This window comes from Myxocyprinus asiaticus, chromosome 41, assembly GCF_019703515.2.
Source record: "Myxocyprinus asiaticus isolate MX2 ecotype Aquarium Trade chromosome 41, UBuf_Myxa_2, whole genome shotgun sequence".
Taxonomy (NCBI): domain Eukaryota; kingdom Metazoa; phylum Chordata; class Actinopteri; order Cypriniformes; family Catostomidae; genus Myxocyprinus; species Myxocyprinus asiaticus.
The window spans coordinates 19,722,583-19,748,455 of NC_059384.1; the positions used below are offsets into that span (position 1 = coordinate 19,722,583).

At 42.8% G+C, this 25,873-nt stretch overlaps 1 protein-coding gene across 2 annotated transcripts in view; it reads right to left on the minus strand.

The window, feature by feature from the left end:
- The window catches only part of LOC127432102 (semaphorin-5A-like), a 205,820-nt gene extending 183,510 nt beyond the window's left edge, over positions 1-22,310 (minus strand). The window contains exon 1 of one of the 2 annotated variants that reach the window (XR_007895695.1): positions 21,612-22,310. The gene's annotated coding sequence lies outside the window, so the exon portion shown is untranslated. The remainder of the gene's footprint in view (positions 1-21,611) is intronic. The other variant, XM_051682907.1, reaches the window with a different exon arrangement.
- Between the last annotated feature and the right edge of the window lie 3,563 nt (positions 22,311-25,873).

Here is a 25,873-nt window from a genome sequence, read left to right on the forward strand (position 1 = left end):
CAGTGTTAGAAATGACATCCTTTGCCTTGCTAAGGCTACTTTCATAGCTAGCATTTTATGTATCCTACATCCACACAATTAAATACAATTTTCACACTTTTTGCATAATTTGGCAAAATTACAGATTAATTGGAAATTAATAAAAAATATTCTGCTCACAAGTGATAGTTACCTTGATTTTTCTTTGTTTTCTTCGAGCATCACTTGTCAATTTTTTCATCTCAAGCATGCTCTTCACTGACACTTTTGTTAATTGGTTAACAAGTATACTTATTTAAATAAAAATAAATAAATAAATAAAAAAACTTTATTAGGGGCAAATTTGCTTGGTGTAGTGGAAATGATGCCACAACTGTGTGGGGCAGTCGCAGTTCTTGGAAGATTGATAGAAATAATTTTCACACAATAAATATTTAAATGGTTTATGTTTATAATATGTATACACAAAAGGCATTTGAAAAGTACCAAAAATAAATGATTTTTAAAATATTTACAACTCTGTAAACCATAATGCTCAAAATAATTAATAGTTTTGAGTAGGGAAAAGTTAAATCATACAATTTAGTTCAAATAAATGGACCTTGATCAGTATTTAGAAACTTTCTCTTTATTTTGAGTTCATGAAACTGACACATTTTAAGTAACCTGAATTCTTTTATTGTTTTGAGTTTAATTAACTTTTCTCTTTAAATTTACAGAAACTTAAATTTAAATGAAACTGAGCAGGGGATTTCTATTTCCAAGCATGCTTTGCATGGCACTCGACAGGGAGATTAAATGTTAAAATTAAGTGTAACATGCATGTGTAGAATAAAATCAAAATCTGAAAGTTCTATTAACTTAAACAATTTGATGTAACTGGTTGCCTAAAATCTTTTGAGTGCTGCTAACGTATTAGTGTTTACATTGAAGTTAGTTTTAATGTGACCTTTTAATATGTGTGGTTTCAGGCCTTTTAGCATTTACCTCTAATTTTTCTAAGGTGACTGCAATGGTTGAAAAACTCTTTCAGTTTGTATCAGCACCTTTGAAAGCTTTAATAAACCAGTGATGATAATTACCAAACAGAGAACAGAGCACAACTTTGCAATCAAAAACACAATGCAACATGTGGTAGACTAATTATATGTTATGCTCTTTGTTCTCATAAAATTAGAGAGTGGTAATATGCAAAAAGAAAGAAGGAAGTTAAAAATGGATGTGCCAGCACCAGTGGCTTCTGTAAAGACCATTTTTAACTATCAATTGTGTTTGGTTTGTGCAGTTTGAAGGGCAGCTTTCAGGAAGTTCAGGGCCGGGCTCATGGTTTAGCGCTGTCAGAAGAGAATGAATGAATGAAAACTGTGATGAGACCCATCAAAAGGTCCGCAGGTGAAATGAAGGAGTGCGGAGACGGCAGACCTCAGCAGGGTCAATGAGAAACGGGAGAGTGTCAGGGAACAAGTGGGACTTTTTATGGCTCTGAATAATTGCTCAAGGGCACTATAATTTCTGTCCACTTAACACCTAAAACCATTTTGCTCCAATGATTTGCCAGTGTGTGGGGTGGGTAGAAAGGAAGGGTGCGGTGGTGAGGGCAAACCCCTTAAGCAGTGCTGTAGAGTAGGTGGAAATTTACCTTAATAAAATGTTTCTTTGTTCATTGCACAACAGGCATTTGTTCTTTACTAGGAGGGAAACTGTTATGGCACTGCAGGTTTCTGCTCACCATTATTCATTTAGTCTCATTCAACACTATAGAAAAGAATCCTGTTGATATTATATTCAAGTAGGCATGTAGCCCAGCAGGCAAAATTGGACATTTTAAAAACGACAGGTGATTTTTTTTATTATTATTATTTTGTTTTTCTAACTCAGTATTCAATTCCAAGCACTTTGTCTTTTTAGAAAGGACTAGAGAGTTGACCAGAAACAAAAACAGAAATGAGAAAGAAAGAGGAAGTAACAGTGTGTTGACTGTTCCACTGCAGGAAATGCAGGACTACAGGTAGGCTAATTTGCCAGCTAACTAGCCCTCCTCCAGTGGCATTTATCCAAGGTGAATACAAATGAAAGAGTGCCTTTGAACTCTCACCACATTTCAGTGTAAGGCTCCCAGGTAAAGGCCAGAAAAAAAATAAAAATAAATTGTGATCTGCAATTCATATAAAGTTGTACACTGAGAAATGAAGTGGTCTATTTCAAGTTACCACTAATACTACTTGTTAAATCCAAACTAGATGGAACTTTCCTTCTGTGTTGAAACCAAAACACTTGTTATGTAGGTCAGTGAAAAGCTTTTCAGTTAATATTGACTAATGTTTTGAATGTATTAAATACATCTTAAGTAAGAGAAAAAATCACATCAGTAGATTTTAGGAATACTGAACTACAATTTGTTTTATTTGAATTTCAGACGGACAGACAGACGGACGGACAGAATAAATATATTCTCTGATTTGTCTACTTTCACTGGGCTTCTCTTTGGAGGCAGGAAGTTGTCAGTGTCTGCTATAGGGGGATTACACCCACTTCAAGCTGTGAATGTTTGTCTGTCTCCCTCTCCCTTTCTTAACTCATTCTGGGGGCTTTGATTCACTGAGACATCATATGTCTGGAAACAGATAACTTCAAAACAATTTTATAATGTTACATATAAATGACACCCTCCTCTATTAAGAGCAAACCCCCTACTGATCCCTCAATATAGTCTGCATGAACAATCATCCATTTCAGACAAGTCAGTTGACACATTTAAAGTGCCTTGCACGCACTGGCTTGGCCTGTTCTGTCGGTGGAGAGCTGTGTGGTATGGGCTCTCGGGTAGATGCTCAATGCTTTAAACAGGACTTAGAAGGCTTTGTATTGATTAGCCAAAGCCCTGTCTTCATAAAATCAAGCCCCGACAAGGCCGGGATTTTTTTTGTGGGCCTCCACTTTTATAGTGGCCTTGTGGCTTTGTTTGTTACATCAGAGGCATTTTTTTTGCTATTTGAAAATGTATTTAAAGTCCAAGACTAACAGGTTTCACAGCACATGTGTAGAAGCCTGTCAATTTAATGCATTATTACAATTAATTATGCAAAAAATAATGCACACCTAAAATTAATGCAAATTATCAATTTATGCACACTGACCTATACGTCAATATGTAGTAAAGGATTATTTTCAGCCAAATATGTTTGTGTAATGCATGTGTACATAGACTAACAATTAAGACATAGAGCAGACTGTATACGCAAACCCATTCTGTGTGAATGGCCCTTCAGTCTATCTCAAACCGTCTGACAAACTCGATTGTAATTTGGATTGCCATGGACTGTAGGCCAGTGATTGACTTGTTAAATGATATAGGAATATAACTAACAAGATATGGTGTCCTAAAAGCCACATTTAACTTGTCTGCCACAATTAGTGTTGGGTAAGTTACTTAAAAGTAGTAATCCACTACAAATTACTAATTATTTCTGAGGGGGGTTCCTCAGTCAGTATTGATTAATGTAATTAATTTGATAAAATTTTTATCCATTGACAGCCCATTTAAAAAAACAATGAAAGGCTCCTCATAGCTGTCAAATACTCCCTTTTAGGTGTTTTATATTGAGTAGAGGAGAGCAGCTACATTTTCCTCTGTTCTGTCACATTCTGCCTGACACCACAGCCTCTCTTGAGCCTGCGGACACCTCACCTGTCGGGGGGTATGTCAAGTCCCTTGATGCACAGAGGCACACCAAAGACACATCACAAATATCAGATGCCAAGACAGCAAAATGCAGAGTTTGAGTCATTCTCTCTCTCTTCAAAAAACATTCACACTGTTTGGGATTGACAACCGTATTTACTAACATGTATGACTCTGAAATTGTTCTGTTCATGCAATAGTATACAGGAGTGAATCAAAAAATGTCTGTGTGCAAGCCCCTTTCTATTCTTACAAAAGCCATAAATAACACAGGTAAACATCATGACAGTAATTAATGTAAATATAAAAAAATGCAGACACTGGGTCAATCACAATTGACACAATGTACCTGTCTAAAAGAATGAATATAAAAATAAATAAATAATGAAAATATAAATAATTCCTGTCGTCTCTTTACTATCTACTAAAGGCCAAAAATAAATCAAAACATAAATTGTCAGTAACTTAAATAATTGCTCTTTGGGGTAACATCTAATTTAACTGGCTTTATTAATGTAAACATATTATTCAGAGTGACTATAATGGTCACTGCAATGGTGTAGTGTGTAGAGATGGTGTGAATGTGCTTTTATCTTGTGGACGACCCGGATTTCATTCCCCATCCTGTTTCCTGTTTCCACTCTTTTAATATTTCCTTTAATACAACTTATAATACTAAATAAAAATGTATATAAAGGTTGGTTGCCTCTCAGTGATTTGGTCACAGTGACGGTCGGGTAGTTTAGAGAAAGGTGGGTAAAATTAACCATGTTTTTACTATAGTAATATTAACCATGTTTTTTGCCAGAAGCAAGTTTTGATGCAATTAACCATGGTGTTACTACAGTAATATGGTGTTAATATAGCAACCATGTTTAATTTTGTGTTTACTATGATTGCTGTAGTAAAACCATGGTTAATTTTGGTAAGGTAGGGTTATGTTTAGGGGTAGGGGATGGTCTAGGGTGTCTGTGGGACTCTAAATAAACACAATAAACATGCTGCAGTAATGCCCATATACTGTATGTTAGTATTTAATTAGGAGTGAATATCTGCCACTATGTGCACTTACGTGCAAAGAAGATGATTTTTGCTATTTACACATAGTGCAAAAAGCTCTGGCAATATTATTTAATATGACTAACTCAACCTGACTTTTTCAGGTTACACCAACTAAAGTCATTTTTATGACTTAACTCCTTAAGATAGCAACTGCACAAACAGTATCCACTTTTAATAGTGTATGACACAGATGATGCAGTACTGTTTTATTAAAGAAAGTTAAAATAACAATGGTAATATTTTAGGGATATTGAGCATACTTACTGTGATTAAGAAGCTGCTGATCACAAAACCAAGTAACGCATTTGATTTTGTGCAAGTCTTAGCTTGTATGTCAGAGCTTCATCAACAGTTTAAACCTTCAGAATAAAGAAACTATCTGGGCAAAAAGTAGAAGACAGAACTGACACAGAATCATAAGCACCCTGTCTCACTCTGCAGCCAACAGAAAGAACAGGCAAGAAAACTTGAGAATCTCTTAGTGTTAAAACAAAAGCTGTGGAGCGCAGCCATGTAGACCACCTTCCAAGGCAGCTCATTAAAGTTTCTTTTAGACACAGACCTTCTTCACCCTGAAGCAAACTCCCTGCTTCAGGAATCAATCTACACTCCCCCATCTCCTACTCCGCATTTTCACAAGTAAGGCCCCAGACAGAGATGGATGCTGTTCACAGCCTGACACAAGCTTTCAGAGCAGCAGGGGAAGAGGTAAACCACAGCTCAATCTGAAAAAGCCCTAAATACATATTAAGTGCTTTCTCGCTGTCCGCATCAGTCTCTCCATATGGTCTATGGTCACAATGCTGTTAGAATCCATCAGGCCCACTTGCATTGCATTAGAACCATAGCTAAAGCTACTCTGCAGAAAACATATAAACAATTTGACTTCGTAAAAAGTTTACTTGTAAATGATTTTTAGTAGTGGTCAACTGATATGGGTTTTTCAATGACCAGTGCCATTATATGTAGTAATCTAGGGAGGCTGATGGCCAGTATGTCAATTTACTGTATTTATGTGATATCCAAATTAGTTGCATCAAATGAGACACATACAGTTGAAGTCAGAAGTTTACATACACTTAGGTTGAAGTCAATAAAACTCATTTTTTAACCACTCCACAGATTTCATATTAGCAAACTATAGTTCCCTATCTGTCACTCACTCGACGTTGGTGTCGATGTAGTGACACTAGGGGTCACTCTTGGGAGCCCGAGACACCTCTGGTCTTTGATAAAAGGCCAATGAAAATTGGCGAGTGGTATTTGCATGCCACTCCCCCGAACATACGGGTATAAAAGGAGCTGGTATGCAACCAATCATTCAGATTTTCTCTTCGGAGCCGAACGGTCATGCTCATCGAGCTGAATAGCACTGTTCATTCACCTCTGCTGGATCTGACGGCGCATTTCAGCGGCTTCTCCCTCCTCTGCACTGGTGCACTGCAGAGAACGCCCCTGGGCGCTTCGGCAGAAAAACTAGAGAGTATATTTTCTGAAAGAGCATTTTTCCCCTCTAAAAGAGTATATATTTCTCTAAAAGAGCGCACACACGGAACGTCTTTTTAAAGACGCGTCTTTTTAAAGATGCCTTTCCGTTCGTGTGTTATTCCTGGTTGCGGTCGATTTCTCTCAACTTCGGATGGTCATGATCGCTGTCTTTCGTGTCTGGGCGCGACCCACACGGAGGCAGCGTTTATGAATGGCTCATGTTCTCACTGCGAGAACATGACCATGGCAACGTTGCGGTCGCGGCTTGCTTTTGTAAGAAAGCAAGCCACCCCAGCGGCTCCCCGCCTTGGTCCTCCTACCTACGGGTTTGAGGTCAGCGCGGCTGGCGCTGGGGGCGATTTGGGGACCTCAATGGGATCGCCTCCGCCGGGTTCCCCCCGCGGACCTCCCATTCCCCAGCACACTCGTCTGCCCCAATCGGGCTTCCGGATGAGTTCGCCGGCTCGTCGCACGGCGAGTCTGGCTTCTCGTTCGAGGCCCGCGAAGATGATGAGCTTTCGAGCGCAGCGTCGGAGAGCGGGCTTGTCCAGTCGGACGCAGAAGCCTCAGCTGGGCTTCCCCCTTCGGGGACGGTCGCCCAGTTACAGGCCGACGCCGAAATGACGGACATGCTTTCCCAGGCGGCCGCGAGCGTCGGGCTAGAGTGGAACCCTCCGCTCTCCCCTGAACCCTCGCGGCTTGATGATTGGTTTCTGGGCTCGCGGCGCCGCTCAGACTGGCCGCGCCCCGCTCCAGTGCCATTCTTCCCGGAGGTGCATGAGGAGCTGACGAAGTCGTGGGAGGCACCTTTTACTGCCCGAACCCGGCTCCGCAGTTCCCCCGCTCTCACTACCCTCGATGTCGGGGCGGCCAGGGGCTATACGGCGATTCCCCCGGTGGATAAGGCGCTCGCAGTGCACTTATGCCCGCAGAGCGCCGCCACCTGGCGTGGACGCCCTAAGCTCCCCTCCAAGCCCTGTAGGCTCACGTCGTCCCTGACGGCCAAGGCCTACAGCGCTGCTGGACAAGCCGCCTCTGCCCTGCACGCCATGGCTCTCCTGCAGGTCCACCAAGCCAAGGCACTGAAAGAACTGCACGAGGGTAGTTCCGCCCCAGATTTGATGCAGGAACTGCGCTCGGCGACCGACCTCGCCCTCCGGGCGACGAAGGTCACAGCGCGGTCTCTTGGGCGGACGATGGCCACACTAGTGGTCCAGGAGCGCCACCTGTGGCTCAACCTGGTCGAGATGGGCGAGGCCGACAAGACACGGTTCATTGCTGCCCCCATTTCCCAGGCGGGCCTATTTGGCGACATCGTTGAGGACTTTGCCCAGCAGTTCTCGACGGTAAAGCAGCAGACGGAGGCAATCCGGCACATCCTGCCCCGGCGCGGCTCAAGACCCCGCACCCCGTCTGCTCGTCGCCAAGGGCGTCCCCCTGCGGTGACTGCACCGGCTCCGCCGCAGCCCGCCCCTCCGGCCCGGCCCCGGCGTGGAGCCCACCGCAGGAAGCCGACGCCACCCGTCTCTCAGCCGGCACCGAAGAACCCACGGAGGTCTTCGAGGCGCCCCTGAGACGGACAACCCAGGGACGAGGGAACCCACTCACCTGGAGCTGGTAGAAAGACCACTCCATCCCCCGGTGGAGGGCCGGGTGGAAAATCTTTTGTTGCCTTTTCGTTTGATTTCGCCGTACGCCCAAGTGGCTGCGGTACCCAACAGTTCAACAAAAGAGCGGCTTCCTTCCTCCCTGGGTCACATACCCGTTGTGTACGGTCGTCACCACGACTACCGTCCACGGGCTTTATCTTGCAGGATTGGCGCTCCAGCGGTGCCCTTTTCGCACCTGAGCGCCCAGCTGTGGCACAAATCCACCCCCGATGTGACAGCCTCCACGGGTCGCGAGGACAGGCCTCTTCCTCCCCCGTCCCAGGCTGTTCCGGGGGTGGTCACAAGGAGCCAGGTAAGTGCTTCGATGTCCCTAGACTCAGCACGGCCACGACGTACTGTGGCACCTCGCGCTCCACCCCGCCGCGAGGCCCCACCTGCCGGTACGTCCGACGACGTTGTCCCCTTGGTTCCCCTCGCACGGAATTTGGACGCATGGCTTGCACTTCCCAATCCGTCGCGGTGGTTGATCCGGACCGTCCGACTCGGCTACGCGATTCAGTTCGCCAGGCGCCCGCCCAGGTTCAGCGGTACTCACTTCACCTTCGTCAAGGGCGAAAACGCTGTTACTCTGCGCGCGGAAATCGCTACCCTCCTACAAAAGGGCGCGATAGAACCTGTCCCTCCAGCCGAGGTGAAGAAAGTGTTTTACAGCCCCTACTTCATCGTACCGAAGAAAGGCGGTGGGTTGCGGCCAATCTTGGACCTGCGAGTACTGAACCGGGCTTTACACAGACTCCCGTTCAAGATGCTGATGCAAAGACGCATTTTAGCGAGCGTCCGGCATCAGGATTCGTTCGCGGCGGTAGACCTGAAGGACGCGTACTTTCACGTCTCGATCCTTCCTCGACACAGACCCTTCCTGCGGTTCGCGTTCGAGGGTCGGGCGTATCAGTACAAAGTCCTCCCTTTCGGCCTGTCCCTGTCTCCTCGCATCTTTACGAAGATCGCAGAGGCTGCCCTTGCCCCGTTAAGGGAGGTAGGCATTCGCATTCTCAATTATCTCGACGACTGGCTAATCTTAGCTCACTCTCGAGACGTGTTATGCGCACACAGGGACCTGGTGCTCTCGCACCTCAGCCGACTAGGGCTTCGGGTCAACTGGGAAAAGAGCAAGCTCCTCCCGGTTCAGAGCATCTCTTTTCTCGGTTTGGAGTTGGACTCAGTCTCTCTGATGGCGCGCCTTACGAACGAGCGCGCCCAGTCGGTGCTGGCCTGTTTGAAGGCGTTCAAACAGAAAACAGCAGTTCCACTGAAACTTTTCAGAGGCTCCTGGGGCATATGGCATCCTCGGCGGTGGCCACCCCGCTCGGGTTGATGCATATGAGGCCGCTTCAGCACTGGCTCCAGACTCGAGTCCCGAGACGGGCATGGCGCCACGGGACACACCGCGTGGCCATTACACTGGTCTGTCACCGTCTTTTCAGCCCTTGGACCGACCTCTCGTTTCTACGAGCAGGTGTTCCTCTAGAACTGGTCTCCAGGTGCATCGTGGTCACGACAGACGCCTCCAAGACGGGCTGGGGCGCTGTTTGCAACGGGCACGCAGCCACCGGCCTCTGGACGGGTCCGCGGCTGCGTTGGCACATCAACTGCCTCAAGTTACTGGCAATTCTGCTCGCCCTGCGGAGGTTCCGGCCGTTGATCCAGGGCAAGCACGTGCTAGTTCGGACAGACAGCACGGCAGTGGTAGCATATGTCAACCGCCAAGGCGGTCTGCGCTCCCGCTGTATGTCACAACTCGCCCGCCGTCTCCTCCTCCGGAGTCAGCAGCACCTCAAGTCGCTGCGAGCCACTCATATCCCGGGCAACCTCTACGTTACAGCGGACGCGCTGTCACGGCAGGTTCCCCGCAGGGGAGAGTGGAGACTCCACCCCCAGGTGGTCCAGCTGATTTGGAGTCGATTCGGTCGGGCTCAGGTGGACCTGTTCGCCTCCCAAGAATCCTCCCACTGCCCGCTCTGGTACGCCCTCACCGAGGCTCCTCTCGGCATAGACGCATTGGCACACAGCTGGCCCCCTGGCATTCGCAAATACACATTTCCCCCAGTGAGCCTACTTGCACAGACACTGTGCAAGGTCAGGGAGGACGAAGAGCAGGTCATCCTGGTAGCGCCCTACTGGCCCACCCAGACATGGTTCTCGGACCTCACGCTCCTCGCGACAGCTCCCCCCTGGCAAATTCCCCTGAGGAAGGACCTTCTTTCTCAGGGACGGGGCACCCTCTGGCACCCGCGCCCAGACCTCTGGAATCTCCATGTCTGGCCCCTGGACGGGACGTGGAAGACCTGGGTGGCCTACCACCCGCGGTGGTAGACACGATCACTCAGGCTAGGGCCCCCTCTACGAGGCGCCTGTATGCCTTGAAGTGGTCTCTGTTCGCTAAGTGGTGTTCTTCTCGACACGAAGACCCCCAGAGATGCGCAGTCGGATCAGTGCTTTCCTTCCTGCAGGAGAGGTTGGAAGGGAGGCTGTCCCCTTCCACCTTGAAGGTGTACGTTGCTGCCATAGCAGCACACCACGACGCAGTTGAGGGTAAGTCCTTAGGGAAGCACGATCTGATCATCAGGTTCCTAAGAGGCGCTAGGAGGCTGAATCCCTCCAGACCGCTCTTCGTTCCCTCATGGGACCTCTCCGTAGTTCTTCAGGGCCTACAGAGAGCCCCCTTTGAGCCTTTGCAGTCAGTCGAGCTGAAGGCACTCTCCCTGAAGACTGCCCTCCTGACTGCGCTCACTTCCATCAAGAGGGTAGGTGACCTGCAAGCGTTCTCTATCAGCGAAACGTGCCTAGAGTTCGGTCCGGGTTATTCTCACGTGATCCTGAGACCCCGACCGGGCTATGTGCCCAAGGTTCCCACCACTCCTTTTAGGGACCAGGTGGTGAACCTGCAAGCGCTGCCCCAGGAGGAGGCAGACCCAGCCCTGGCGTTGCTGTGTCCGGTGCGTGCTTTGCGCATCTATTTGGATCGCACGCAGAGCTTTAGACTCTCTGAGCAGCTCTTTGTCTGCTTCGGTGCACAGCGGAAAGGAAGCGCTGTCTCCAAGCAGAGGATCGCCCACTGGCTTGTTGATGCCATATCTATGGCATATCTCGCCCAAGACATGCCGCCCCTGGTAGGGCTACGGGCCCATTCTACCAGGGGTGTAGTGGCTTCTTGGGCTCTGGCCAGAGGTGCCTCTCTAACAGACATTTGTAGAGCAGTGGGCTGGGCAACACCCAACACCTTTGCAAGGTTCTACAACCTCCGGGTGGAACCGGTTTCGTCCCAGGTAGTGGCACGCAACACAAGCGGATAAGCCCGGGATAGCCGGCCGGGTGTATCGCTTGCACATAGCGCCTCCCACCTCCTTTTGAGCTGAAGACATGCGCTGTTAATTCCCAGTAGTGTTCACAAAAGTTGTTCCCTGGTTGATTTCCTCCGAGCCCTGTGGCAGTCGAGTCTTCGGAGAGACTCACTGCCGGCCCAGTACACGTGCTATCTAAGAGCCCGGTGCTGGGGTAGGTGCTCCGCATGTGGCGGTTCCCTGTAAGGCTAACCCCATGCGATCTATATCTTCCGCTAGCTCATTTCCCTGCTGGCAAACGGCATCTTCCTTGGGCAGAGCCCCTCTGCCCCAGTCTCCATGTTGTAGTACCTCCTCCCCCATTGGGCAGGATCTACCTTGAAGGCTCTCCACATGGTTGGAAAGACCATGTGATGTATTCTTCCACTTAAATATCCCCCCCTCTTGGGGCGAGGTGTGGTCTCCGCAGTGTCCTCCCCTTGGGAGGGACACCCCCCGACTAGAGGCCACGACTGGGTTAAGCCCGTCTCTATCTTTGGGTAGTCGACTTGTCCCCAAGTAGGGCCGTTCGACACTCATAACTGTGTTGGGGGAGGTTACGTGTCGACCTGGTGCGCTGGCTATGAGGCACACAGCAAGTCTGCCCACCACACACCGCCAGTTCACGTAACACAGTTCAGCCTTGTGGCGTTTTGTATAGGGACCCCTAGTGTCACTACATCGACACCAACGTCGAGTGAGTGACAGATAGGGAACGTCATGGTTACTGGTGTAACCTCCGTTCCCTGATGGAGGGAACGAGACGTTGGTCCCTCCTGCCACAACGCTGAACTACCCGCTGAAATGGCCGGACCTTATATCGGCTCCTCAGCGTAAAACCTGAATGAGTGGTTGCATACCAGCTCCTTTTATACCCGTATGTTCGGGGGAGTGGCATGCAAATACCACTCGCCAATTTTCATTGGCCTTTTATCAAAGACCAGAGGTGTCTCGGGCTCCCAAGAGTGACCCCTAGTGTCACTACATCGACACCAACGTCTCGTTCCCTCCATCAGGGAACGGAGGTTACACCAGTAACCATGACGTTTTGGCAAGTCGTTTAGGACATCTACTTTTTGCATTACACAAGTAATTTTTCCAACAATTGTTTACAGACAGATTGTTTCACTTTTAATTTACTATATCACAATTCCAGTGGTCAGAAGTTTACATTCACTAAGTTAACTGTGCCTTTAAGCGCTTGAAAATTCCAGAAAATTATGTCAAGCCTTTAGGCAATTAGCAAATTAGCTTCTGATAGGCTAATTGGCTAATTGGAGTCAGTTGGAGGTGTATCTGTGGATGTATTTTAAAGCCTACCTTCAAACTCAGTGCCTCTTTGTTTGACATCATGGAAAAATCAAAAGAAATCAGCCAAGACCTCAGAAAAAAATTGTGGACCTTCACAAGTCTGGTTCATCCAAACAATTTGGGAGTGATTTCCAAACGCCTGAAGATACCACATTCATCTGTACAAACAATAGTACATAAGTATAAACACCATGGGAACACGCAGTCATCATACCGCACAGGAAGGAGACGCATTCTGTCTCCTAGAGATGAACGTAGTTTGGTGCAAAAAGTGCAAATCAATCCCAGAACAACAGCAAAGGACCTTGTGAAGATGCTGGAGGAAACAGGTAGACATGTATCTATATCCACAGTAAAACGAGTCCTATATCGACATAACCTGAAAGGCTGCTTTTTGGCCATAATAACCATCATTATGCTTGGAGGAATAAGGGTGAGGCTTGCAAGCCAAAGAACACCATCCCAACTGTGAAGTATGGGGGTGGCAGCATCATGTTGTGGGTGTGCTTTGCTACAGGAGGGACTGATGCACTTCACAAAATAGGTGGCATCATGTGGATATATTGAAGCAACATCTCAGCCATGAAGTTAAAGCTCGGTCACAAATGGATCTTCCAAATGGACAATGACCCCAAGCATACCTCCAAAGTTGTGGCAAAATGGCTTAAGGACAACAAAGTCAAGCTATTAGAGTGGACATCACAAAGCCCTGACCTCAATCTGATAGAAAATTTGTGGGCTGAACTGAAAAAGCATGTGCGAGCAAGGAGGCCTAAAAACCCAGACTCAGTTACACCAGTTCTGTCTGGAGGAATGGGCCAAAATTCCAGCAACTTATTGTGAGAAGCTTGTGGAAGGCTACCCAAAACGTTTGCCCAAGTTAAACAATTTAAAAGCAATGCTACCAAATACTAACATAGTGTATGTAAACTTCTGACCCACTGGGAATGTGATGAAAGAAATAAAAGCTGAAATAAATAATTCTCTCTACTATTATCCTGGCATTTCACATTCTTAAAATAAAGTAGTGATCCTAACTGACCTAAGACAGGCAATGTTTTCTACGATTAAATGTCAGGACTTGTGAAAAACTGAGTTTACATATATTTGGCTAAGGTGTATGTAAACTTATGACTTCAACTGTAATCAATAATATTAAAAGAAAATTAATTTTACACAATATTAAAATCCTCAAAATTAATAATAATGGTAAAATAAAAAAATAAAAAATAAAATCCACATTATCCATTGACTATGCTATTGGTAGATTTTTGATCTGTCATAATGGGGGTTCCAACACATCTGTTAAGCCAAGCTAGCAAATGCAGACAATCTCAAAATATGCAAATATCAGCCAGTTTATTAACATGGACAATATATCCATGTAACACACATTTTTAAATTACCACTTATCATTTAGCATAACATTTTTCTGTTTTATTATTACCTCATTCAAAACTGAAAACAATGGCTGATGTTTATATTAGAAAGGATGAACTACCCTAATCTGGCTGGCTATTCATTTATAACCCCATTAAATTCATTATGCCATAGTTCAACAGACCACATATATAAAATTCATACATCAAGTACAAGGTCCTAATAGTGGTGGTACAACTATTCCTCAATAGCCTCACATAAATGTACCACAAAAATAAATCTGTCCATACATTTTTAAAATGAATGTCAACAACAGCCATCCTCTTTTACAAGTCAGTGATTTGATTAAAGGTCTTCAGGAATATTCAGAGCAATTTAGTGTCCTATAATCCCCCCTGACTGGAAAACTCTGAAACATATGCAGAAATCCAGTAGATGACTCGCTCATCACATGACCCTTTCACTGATACTATAATGGCATTCACTCACATAAAAAATTATGAGACAGTTAAACTGAGCCTAGAAACTATGGGAAAGCATTTTCACGAACACTGACAGCCCATGATTCAGACCAAGGAACCTCTGCTAGTGTGGCATGACATTAATAAACTAGAAAAGAAAAATATCTCCAAATGTTGTTTTCTTATACCTCCATGGTTCTCTCACTCTCCAGTGTTTAAGTCCAGTGTTTAAAATACTGTATCCACCTTATTTTTCAGTGAAACTAGGGCGCCGCCATTATCAACATTGAGTGTGGACCACTTCCGGCCACTGCTTTATATCACAGGCTGGCAATAAATGGTGACATATTATTATCATTAATTACAATTTTCATAAACTCATTGGTTTTGTGTGCATTTAGTTTTACCTTTTATCGCATTTTGTCATAATTTTATCACACACAGTTGCACAGGCAGAATGAATGAAATCAAGCACTGACAGGACAGTCCTCTGCGCTGTCTGACAAGCCTCCACATACTTTACACAACCAGCAGAGAGGAGAAATCTGCCAGGAAAATGCTGCTTCAACTTTCTTTGCACCAAAACTGCATCTTGTTTCATATTGGCAAAATAATAAACGCACAATTGTCAGAGAGCATTCTTACTTTCTTATGGGTGCATAGTAAACAGACATGCAAATCTCACATTTAGAATGGCTTATGAAACAATCGCCTTTGGAAGTAAATAAAGGCATCATCGGAGGTTATGCTCATATGAACGGAGGTTTACAAGCAGACAAGAAAGACTACAACATCACGATCTCTGTAAAGAAAGAAACAGATTTTATTACCATCTCTTCAATACAGCAACACAGCAACAAGTGAATGATTTACTTACTCTTTGACTATAAATGCTGATGTTAGAAAATTATCTGACATTGGCACATAATTCTGCTGTACATCCTGTGGTTGTGTGAAAGTTCATAAACCCATATCACTAAATTCTGGTATTATAACCTTCTAGTTATTTACACAGCGGTCAATTCCAGCTAAACTTGGTCACATTAACTGGAAATGCAGCCGCTGCTTACTTCCAGGTTGCAAAATAAGGTGGATAAACTCTTCAATTCTTGCTTAAATATGGCATGAAGCTCTGACAGGGTTATAATCTGAACCTCTATTAGCCCTTATTTAAATTTGCAAAAAGAGACAAGGTTTAACAAGAACAGAGGATACACAGAGGCCATGGGGATTTGTCAGTGAAGTTTTATATTCAGTGAGTCAGGGGAAAATATCAGTATTGTGGTTTAAATGACTGTGAAAGAAGGCTAATGAGGTTTTGCGGTTTTAGAACTAAGTAAACATATAAGTCAGCATGGAGAGATGGTGCTAATCCACACTGACATGTGGACATATCTTTGATTCGGCTGAAGCACAGAATATTAAAGAGAACCAAACACACACACACACACACATACACACACAATTCCTTTGGAAAGCATTGGCCTCCACCTGCAGAACAGAGGCAGTTCAAAGCACAGTCCCTATTGCTCTAGTCCAGCTCCAATCTGGCAACACTGAGGATCGAAGTGTTTAAGCATGAATATAAAGTATTCTCTCAGACTGTACATTCACACTGGTGTGGTGGCCAGGACAATACTATAGAAAGCTTTTAAAGGGATCAAATCATACCTTTTTTTATATCTTATAATTTTTTTCCTAATGTCCATTTATAATGTTAGTGAGGTTTTTTGTGTGCCAAAAACCCAGCTTGAAAAAAGCTGGCTGCCGTTTCCAATATAATTTTAACTCCTTTCAACAGTCTAAGCAAAGCCTGGATTACATTGCGACAGGTTCACAAAACAATCCATTCTGAAATGTGCCACACACACTGTTCAAAGATCAGACTTAAATAATAATTTGCAAAATTATATAACATAGTTCCGAGGTGAAATGTCCACTGTGTGGTGCTAAAATGAGCAAAATTTTCTCCCAGAGTCAGTTTCTAAGGTTAAACCCAACCGAATGCGTCTGTTGATGTGACGCCATGCAATGCAATGGCTTGAGGTGGTCTACACTGAAACATTGAAGTGAACATTCTAAATGACGTGCAAACAGCATGGAACAATCAGTTGTGACCTCGAGTAATAAAGTGGCTGGAGTAGCTCTGCAGTGCGTCAGCAATAGAATGGGCCATCTGTTTACTGTCGCGGCTATACACCACAACAGTCGCTTCCAGTGTAGACAGAGTCATTGATAAGAATGGGAAAGATAAGCTTTTGACATGTCCGGTGTAGACAGAGTGTATCAGAATCAGAATCAGCTTTATTGCCAAGTATGCTTACACATACAAGGAATTTGTCTTGGTGACAGGAGCTTCCAGTGTACAACAATACAAAAACAATACAAAAACAGCAGCAAGACACAGATAATAACAAAAAATACAAAATAATTATACACATACGTACATACACACACAGACACACACATACATACATACACACACATACGTAGTGCAAATCTAATACAACCTGTTATTTGTTATGTACAGTGCAAATACAGTCTGTTATGTACATTGCAAATGGTTTTTGTTTTGTTTATGTTTGTTTTTTGTTTCTTTTCAGAGGAATGAAATGGCAGAAGAGGTTGGATGTGTTGGATAAATATAAAAAAGACTAAACTGTGTATTGCGTATAGTTAATGCTCAATGGGGCAATTTAACTGATCATGAGATGGACAGCCTGAGGAAAAAACTGTTCCTGTGCCTGACGGTTCTGGTGCTCAGAGCTCTGAAGCGTCGGCCAGAAGGCAACAGTTAAAAAAAAAATTTCCAGCCTTTTTCCTCGCTCTGGAAGTGTATAATTCTTGAAAGGGGGGCAGGGGGTAACCAATAATCCTCTCAGCAATCTGAACTGTCCTTTGTAGTCTTCTGATGTCTGATTTCGTAGCTGAACCAAATCAGACAGTTATTGAAGTGCAGAGGACAGACTCAATGACGGCTGAGTAGAACTGTATCAGCAGCGCCTGTGGCAGGTTGAACTTCCTCAGCTGGCGAAGGAAGTACAACCTCTGCTGGGCCTTTTTCACAATGAAGTCAATGTGTGTCTCCCACTTCAGGTCCTGTGAGATGGTAGTGCCCAGGAACCTGAATGACTCCACTGCTGCCACAGTGCTGTTTAGAATGGTGAGGGGGGTCAGTGTTGGGGTGTTCCTCCTAAAGTCCACAATCATCTCAACCGTTTTGAGCATGTTCAGCTCAAGGTTGTTTTGACTTCACCAGATAGCCAGCTATTCAACCTCCCTTCTGTATGCAGACTCATCGTCATCTCGGATGAGGCCAAGGACAGTGGTGACAGGAGCTTGACAGAGGGGTTCTTGGTGATGCAGTCATTGGTGTAGAGGGAGAAGAAGTGGGGAGAGCACACATCCCTGGGGGGCACCAGTGCTGATTGTACAGGTGCTGGAAGTGTGTTTCCCCTGTCTCACAAGCTGCTGCCTGTCCGTCAGAAAGTGAAGGTCAGAGTGGGTGTGGGGTGTGAGATTGGGCCTTTCAAATCTGCAGTAGAACACATTCAGGTCATCAGCCAGTTGTTGGTCCACCACAGGGTTTGGGGTAGGAGTCCTGTAATTTGTGAGTTGTTTCATGCCACTCCAGACTGATGCAGGGTCATCAGAGTATCTTCTTTTAACCACTCTGATTTCCTTGTTCAGTGTGTTCCTGGCCTGATTGTACAAGACTTTATCCCCACCCCTGTAAGCACCCTCTTTGGCCTGACGAAGCTGCCTGAGCTCTGCTGTAAACCACGGTTTGTTGTTGTTGAACTTTAAATAAGTCCAAGTAGGAATGCACATATCCTCACAGAAACTGATATATGATGTAACAGTATCTGTGAGCTCGTCCAGATTGGTGTCTGCAGCCTCAAAAACACTCCAATCCCTGCAATCGAAGCAGGATTGTAGTTCCTGCTCTGCTTCATTGGTCCATCTCTTTACAGTCCTTACTACTGGCTTGGTTGATTTTAATTTTTGCCTGTAGGTTGGAAGAAGATGAACCAGACAGTGATCAGAGAGTCCCAAAGCTGCTCTAGGGACAGAGCGATATGCATTCTTTATCGTTGTGTAGCAATGATCCAGTATGTTCCTGTCTCTGGTGGGGCATGTAATGTGCTGTTTGTATTTGGGCTGTTCACGTGTGAGATTTGCTTTGTTAAAATCCCCAAGAATAATAATAACTGAGTCCAGGTATTGTTGTTCTGTGTCTGTGATTTGATCAGTCAGCTGTTGCAGCCCTGTGTTCACACACGTGTTTGGCGCGATATACACACTCACCAGAATAAGCGAGGAAAACTCCCGCGGCGAGTAGAACAGCTTACAGTTAATAAAGAGCGCTTCCAAATTAGGACAGCACATCCTCTTTAACGTTGTTACATCTGTACACCAACTTTCACTGATGTAAAAGCATGTTCCACCGCCTCTTGTTTTCCCCGTTAAATCCACGATGCAATCCTCTCTGAACAGCTGAAAGCCCGGCAGATGTAATACCATGTCCTGATACAATAGCTCATGTTTTTGCACATCATGGTTATCTATCAGTAGCTCTGGCAACGTCAATAAACCTTTATGGGTGACAATTGTATCTCATGTTACACTCAATCCTCTGTGACTTCTATTGTTGTCTGATGGACATCTCTAATCTGCCATCAAGGTTGTGTGTTATGTAGCCACAGAAACCCTCTAGTCCCAAACGAATGTGGTAGATAGTACCTCACACACTTGAATAAGTTAGCGCATCAATAGCCTCGCTCTTCAGACCAGCTGTTCCTCAAGCCTGACATACACTACAAGGGTCATAAAGCAACAGCCAGTGCCCCATTCTCCTCTCTAGACTGTCATAACTGTTTTCTGATTAGTACTGTGGCACCACCCCCAAAAGGAGATATGGCAAGCTGAGTCTATATTTAGACAAGAGGGACAGGAAAGCCAAATATAGTACTTTTTCTCATTTCTTGTTCTTAATTGGCTTTACATTTATATATATATATCATGTATTTTCTTTATCATTTTTAAGTGAAGCACTTTGAATTGCCATTGTGTATGAAATGTGCTATACTGTATAAATAAACTTGCCTAAATAAACAATAGCTGAATACTAACAATGAATAATACTTTACAGCTTTTATTAAACTTGGATAATGTTAATTTATAAATATACTAATGTACTGTATTTTACCATTAAAAGTTGTATACGTAATTATAGTGAAAGCTTACTAAAAACTTTACAGTGACTGGTGATGCATTGGTAACACATGTAGGCCAGTGACTGCTTAAAATTGAAGCAAACAAACTGAACTTGGGTTACAAGTGAAGATACAACGGTATTCCCCTGTATGTCTTCATATTACTAAAGCAACCACAGGGCATTCAAAAATGAATGTGGTTTTCAATGCATGGAGCAATGGTTGCTTGTTATTTCATGGAACAGTGTTGGAATATATCGGTGTAAATGACAACTTTAAATTCAATGATCTCCCACTCTCATGTCGACAAAATTAAAGATGGAGTTTATGGGTAAAATCAGTTACCCAGAGGCTTGTTTTTTTTTTTTTTTTTTTTTTTTTGCATGGGATTGTTTCTACACATCCATTGAGATTCAGTGTTGAATCTGCGCTGTAATTTGAACCATTCTCACTGCCTAAGGGTATCATCAACTCTTTCAGAATTCAGCACTTTTTTTTTTTCATTCTCAAGTTGCTTTGTCCTTTGGGGCTTTAACGACCGCGCTGTTGCAGAGGAATGAACTCGGAGGACTTGCACTGCTATGATCTAAAAGTAATTTAACCATCTGGACCAGGGTCACATATTTTTCAGAAGCCTGCTGGTTATATGTTATACACGTGCACTATATACACAGCTTAGTCTTAAAAAAGCATTCTCTGCTAGATGTGCAAATACCTTTAAGCAACTAAAGAAAGAAAATCTATGATTCCCTCTGACTGAAAGGAACTTGGAAAACTTCCAGTACCTGAATGTCATAATACTCTATATTCAGTTGAACATTGTGTTTTTTATGCATGGATAAAATGCCTAATGTTACCGTCTGGAGTGATCTGTATGAACCCCTTCCGAAATACACAGCTCTACAGGTGAGCTATTGTTTTCAGGAATGCCAAAAGTGTTCAGAGTCATTAAGCAAATGCATTTGCTGTCCAAACTACTTTAAATGGTCATTTCCTTTTTCTGATAAATTTCCCCTCTGTTACATACAGCAAATGACTAAAATATATCATATTTTACAATTGTTGCATGCGTTTCAGTGAATATTTGAATGAATGTCCAGGGTTGATGCTATTATACCTAATGATCTGACACATTCTTTTGCATTAAATGAGATATTGGATATGTTTGATGATATCAGCAGTGTGGTAACAAAGTTTGGACAAATTGCAAAGGTCACAATGCTGGAAAATCAAATGTAAAAAAAAGTTTATATTGTACAGGGTCATTGGTAAAATTAATGAACTTGATCTGTGGTCTATAGTTCATGGTGGCTATTTAAATAATAATAACAAAACATATATATTTCAATGCACCGTTTCAACAAATAATGGAATACGTTTCAACTGCATTCATATAGCAAATTAATAAAAATAAGGGCTGAAAAAAAAAAAAAGGCCCTATAATTTCTCTTGAGGAGGTTAGTTTTTAAACCCGCATCAAAATAAAATGTATACTCTTAAGCATATCAAATGCAACATTTACTGATACTGAAGAAAGACATGAAACTGTTTTAGTGTGCTGTCAAATGTCAGTGACAGACTGTAAATGCACTCTGATGCAGCACCACCATGCGGTAAACAGGCTTTCATTATCATTATTAAAAGTTCCGCAAAACAGACGTAAAAATCAGATGTCAAAAATAAAATTGATTTCGACTTATGAAGGAAAAACTAAATACATACTTAAACAGAGTTGGGGTATTTAAATGCCTTTGCTGAGCAGAAATTATGCTTGAAAATTCAACGTGGGCAAATAGTCTATATATTTGTTCTTGCAAATGTATACATTAACAAAGAATATAAATACACATATTACAAATAAAATTAAATATAATTTATTGTCGGTTATTTCTAGCTACAGTGCATCACGTAACAAGCAAAAGATTTTTTTTTATTATTATTATTGGAAAATAATTTTCTTCCTTGCTTATTTGAACATTTTCTCGTGTTTACATTGCCAAGTGTCGCGTAAACGAGAAAAGCATATAAAAGGGGTAACTTACCAAAAGAAGTCCCACAGTATTCCTGTTCATCTAGATAAGATCCGAAGAGTCAGTCAATGAGCTGTATGAAATATGTAACAGGAATGGTACGCGTGTAGTAATCCCAATCTCTCGACAGTCCGCAACGGCAGTGGAATTAGTCCGGATGAGCGCAGGTTTCTGTATGAAATCAACGTCCCTCTGGAGTCTGCTGGACCCGCACTGGGAGAGACTATTGAAACAGCGACCCACTCTTAACAATGACTTCCACTACTTTCCCAGTGACGCAGACAAGACCCGCGAAGACCAACTCACTGGGCAGGAAAAGACTCGGGCAGTTTGTGTGAAGCTCTCCGGTCAGAGATTGACTGAATGTGAAAGGCGCTGCCAGCGCCCCCGTGTCTACGCTGCTAGCGACGCGACGCTACAAGACTGGAGCGCTCCAGTTGTAATCAATGAAGCTGTCCGCAACACAAGCAAGCGTGTGGACTGCTTTGTTGATTATAATGAGGGCGCTCTAATTTGTCCCGTCGCTATCTTACACGAGCATAGTTTTAATTAAATGGGTATGAATGAAAAGGATGCGTTTAATATTTTTGTTTTTAACCCGGAAAGTTTGCCACACATGTAAGGGGCCGTTCACACCGAACGCGTTTGGCGTTCCTCTGCGCTGTTTTTCAGTTGTTGTCCTATGCAAAAATGCCCTAAACGGACGTCTTTGACCGTTGCGCTGCGTCTCGCGCAGAAGCGCCGTGTTTTTAGACGCCGTGTCAGGTTAAAAAGAACGTAAACTTTTGAAAACGCGTCTATAGACACATAGTCCTGTTCTATTCGTTGCGCTGCGTCTACCTTTTTAGCGCGAGATCACTTTCGGTGTGAATGCCCATAGACTCGTTGGTGAAATTCTCATTGACTCAAGATACCATGTGGCTATATTTAAATAACAGTGCCCATATTACATTATTATTACATATGGTATTACTGAGTAATACAACAAAAATATGTGTTGTGTTATATTATCGCAAGTAATTTGTATAGCTCATACAATTTAATGTTAAGTGTCATCTTATCTGTATTTAGCATCAGTAATAATTTTACATACAATTCATCTGTGGCAAAAAAAAAAAAAGAAAAAAAAACTTAGAGGATGAATAAAACAGTTAAAGCAAGTTTAATATAATGTAGGTTATTGCTTGAATTAGTTAACAGGAGAAATAAAAAGTATTTTGAATAGTTGATAAAAAACTATGGTGATAAAAAAGAATACCATATTAGATCTTTATTTTACTACCCTAAATGCATCTTTTTCTCTGAAGGATCTTTTTAATTTGTGTTGTAACTTTGGCATAAAAAACTGGTGATTAAGTGGAACCTATCAATGCCTCACACATACAGGTAATAAGTGGGTAATCCTCTTGTGTTAGTCTACATTGTACATTATATAAATATACCACATCAACATAAGTATTCTAATAAATTTCCACCCTGAAAAGCGATCTTTACATTTGAAATGTAAATCCAGATATTAACATTTCAAAAGACTTTTCTTCATCAGTTTTATTATTTACTATAAAGAGTAATAGATCTTATTTTAATCACTGTAATGCAATTGCTTTGGTTTTTCAATACCAGAAAATACTTGTGTATAATATAAAGCCTTACTTGTAATAGAAATTTGCAGCCGAGGAAAGAGTTAAAAAAGAATGGCTGTTCCAAAATTATGTGCAACTGCCTACATGAAAGTAGAGTATTAAATTACATGAATGCCATATTGTGACAACTCAAAAACCAGAGTTCAAATGAGTGTCAATAAAATCTTTACATTTATTGCAGTGATCTTGGAACACAAGGAGAATAAAGTTGTTATCAGATTCAAATGTGGATTAAAACTTTAATCCTGCGACAATCTTACTTGCTGACTTCATAAGCCAGAAGCATAGGGTAATAAAATCTTTGTCAGACAGAAGGCTATGTGTGATGATCTGCTTTTATTGCACCCATAAAAAGGATATAGAGGGTTTTGAGAACTCAAAAATCAAAGAGAATCCTGTATTCCTAAACAACTGTGTTTAACAATACATAATTTCATACTCCTGTTAAAAGCTTTGAAGACAGTCGAATGACTAAGTTGCCAGGCAACTGTCTGCCAAAGTTAAGACCCCTTCACCTGGTCCTTTTTTTTTTTTTTAATTTATGCTGTGAACATGTATTGAGAAGAGTTATAAACTATTCTTATGGACGTGGAGCATAAAATGTCAGCCACCTTGCCCTAGCTGGTACACACTTTTTTAACAGGACTATTTCTACTAGCTTTGTGCTACCAAACCCTCCATCCATCTCCAAAGAACCGTTTGCAAAGTATGTCCTTCAATGGGAGCATTAAAACAAAAAGGAAGCATACAGCTAAACAACTACATCAGCAGTGAGTCCATCATAACTGACAGGGGTCCCTGGGGCCACGCAGGGTACCATGAAGGAGGATGTCAGGCAGCCCAACTATGAAGTCCATCAGACATCATTCACCTCTTTCCACCTGAACGTGGCTCACTGGGGCGTAGTGAATGGTCCCTCAGCTAGGTGATTTTCCAGGCTTTTCTCTTGCACGCAGGTTGGAAGTGAGCTGGCTGTATTAGAACCATTGACCCCTGTATGAGGAGAGAGTTCTTGATAGAGTGGGTTTCAAGCTCAAAGGACAAAATGGATGAAGAGATATAATGAAATGTACTTGGGGATCTGTTTCTCTCTTTTTCTCTTCCTCTCTGTCTTTTCTATCTATAGCACCCTACTCTCCTCTTTGTTTTTCGTTTTGGCAAGTATGGAGACTGAATTTGTCATTGTCCAACCAGTTTCAAACATGATGGATAGGATAAGAACCATTTCTTATTTTAAGAGTATGACTGGGAAGTTATGTCCCAGAGATGTAATTTGAGAAACACCGAGTCAAGTTCACCTTCAGCTTTAAAATGAGTTTAGGTACATGGAATGAATATCATCTATTTAAAGCGATAGTTCAGCCAAAATTGAAAATAATCTCATCATTTACTCACCCTCATGCCATACCAGATGTGTATGACTTTCTTTCTTCTGCTGAACACAAAGATTTTTAGATGAATATTTCTGTAGGTCCTCACAATGTAAGTCAATGGGAACCAACATTTTGAAGCTCCAAAATGCACCTAAACGCAGCATAAAGTAATCAATAAGACTCCAGTGGTGAAATCAATGTCTACAGAAGGGATATGATAGGTGTGGGTAGAGAAACAGATCAATAGTTAAGTCAGTTTTACCACAAAATCTCCTCCCTGCCCAGTAGGTGGCGATATGCATGAAGAATACGAATCGCCAAAAACAAAAGAAGAAAAAATTTGAAAGTGAAAGTGGAGATTGATAGTAAAAAAAAAAAAAAAAAAAAAAAAGGATTTAAATATTGATCTGTTTCTTACACCAAAAAATAATTTTTATGGAGTAAAACTTTTTAATGAGAAAAAAAAAAAAATGCACCTTTAAAAATCTGTTTTTGAATGTATGGATATTGCACACAGAAATAAACTGGAGACTCATATTTCTGAGGATATTAACAATGATTAAATTATGTTTACCTCACTGTGGGCCATAAAACAAATGATCAATAGGTTACATAGAGGAACACTGCAGGCAGAAGAGGCAATATAATAGATTAACTGAATTTCTGTTTCAATAAGTTGCTATTTTTCCCCCATGTAGAGGCTGGGAGATGTGGAGATCTCATGTTTCAGGGGAACTTCCATGCTGCTCCATGGCACACTGAGGCCTTTCAGTAAATGTTATAATATCACAGTCCACAGTCACAACCTTCTCACCTCAAACCCAGACTGACTAAAGCTTGCCATTATGGGAATTATAGGTCACTCACTTGTGCACTATGCACTTTAAGATAATGACAACTTAGGAAGTCAGAGTTATGTGTACAAAACTGCTTTCTGCATTCTATATTTGGCATATTAAACAATTATGGGTTAAACAAACTAATTAAATAAAGGCAAACTAACATATTTTAGAGAAGACATGGTGTTTCTTTAACTATGTAGCTATTAAATTAGCCAAAGCAAGATAAAATAGTCTGCCATTTTATTCCAACAGTGGTTCCGTTAACCTCTGGTGGGTCTCTACAGACCCACCTGAGTGCTTAAATTAACTACATGATTAAATGGTAATTTATTATATAATCTTTAAGACCAACACATCGTTTGAAAGCTCTAAATCTCATGCTTTGATGACCGAAAGCTGTGTCATGATCAATATGT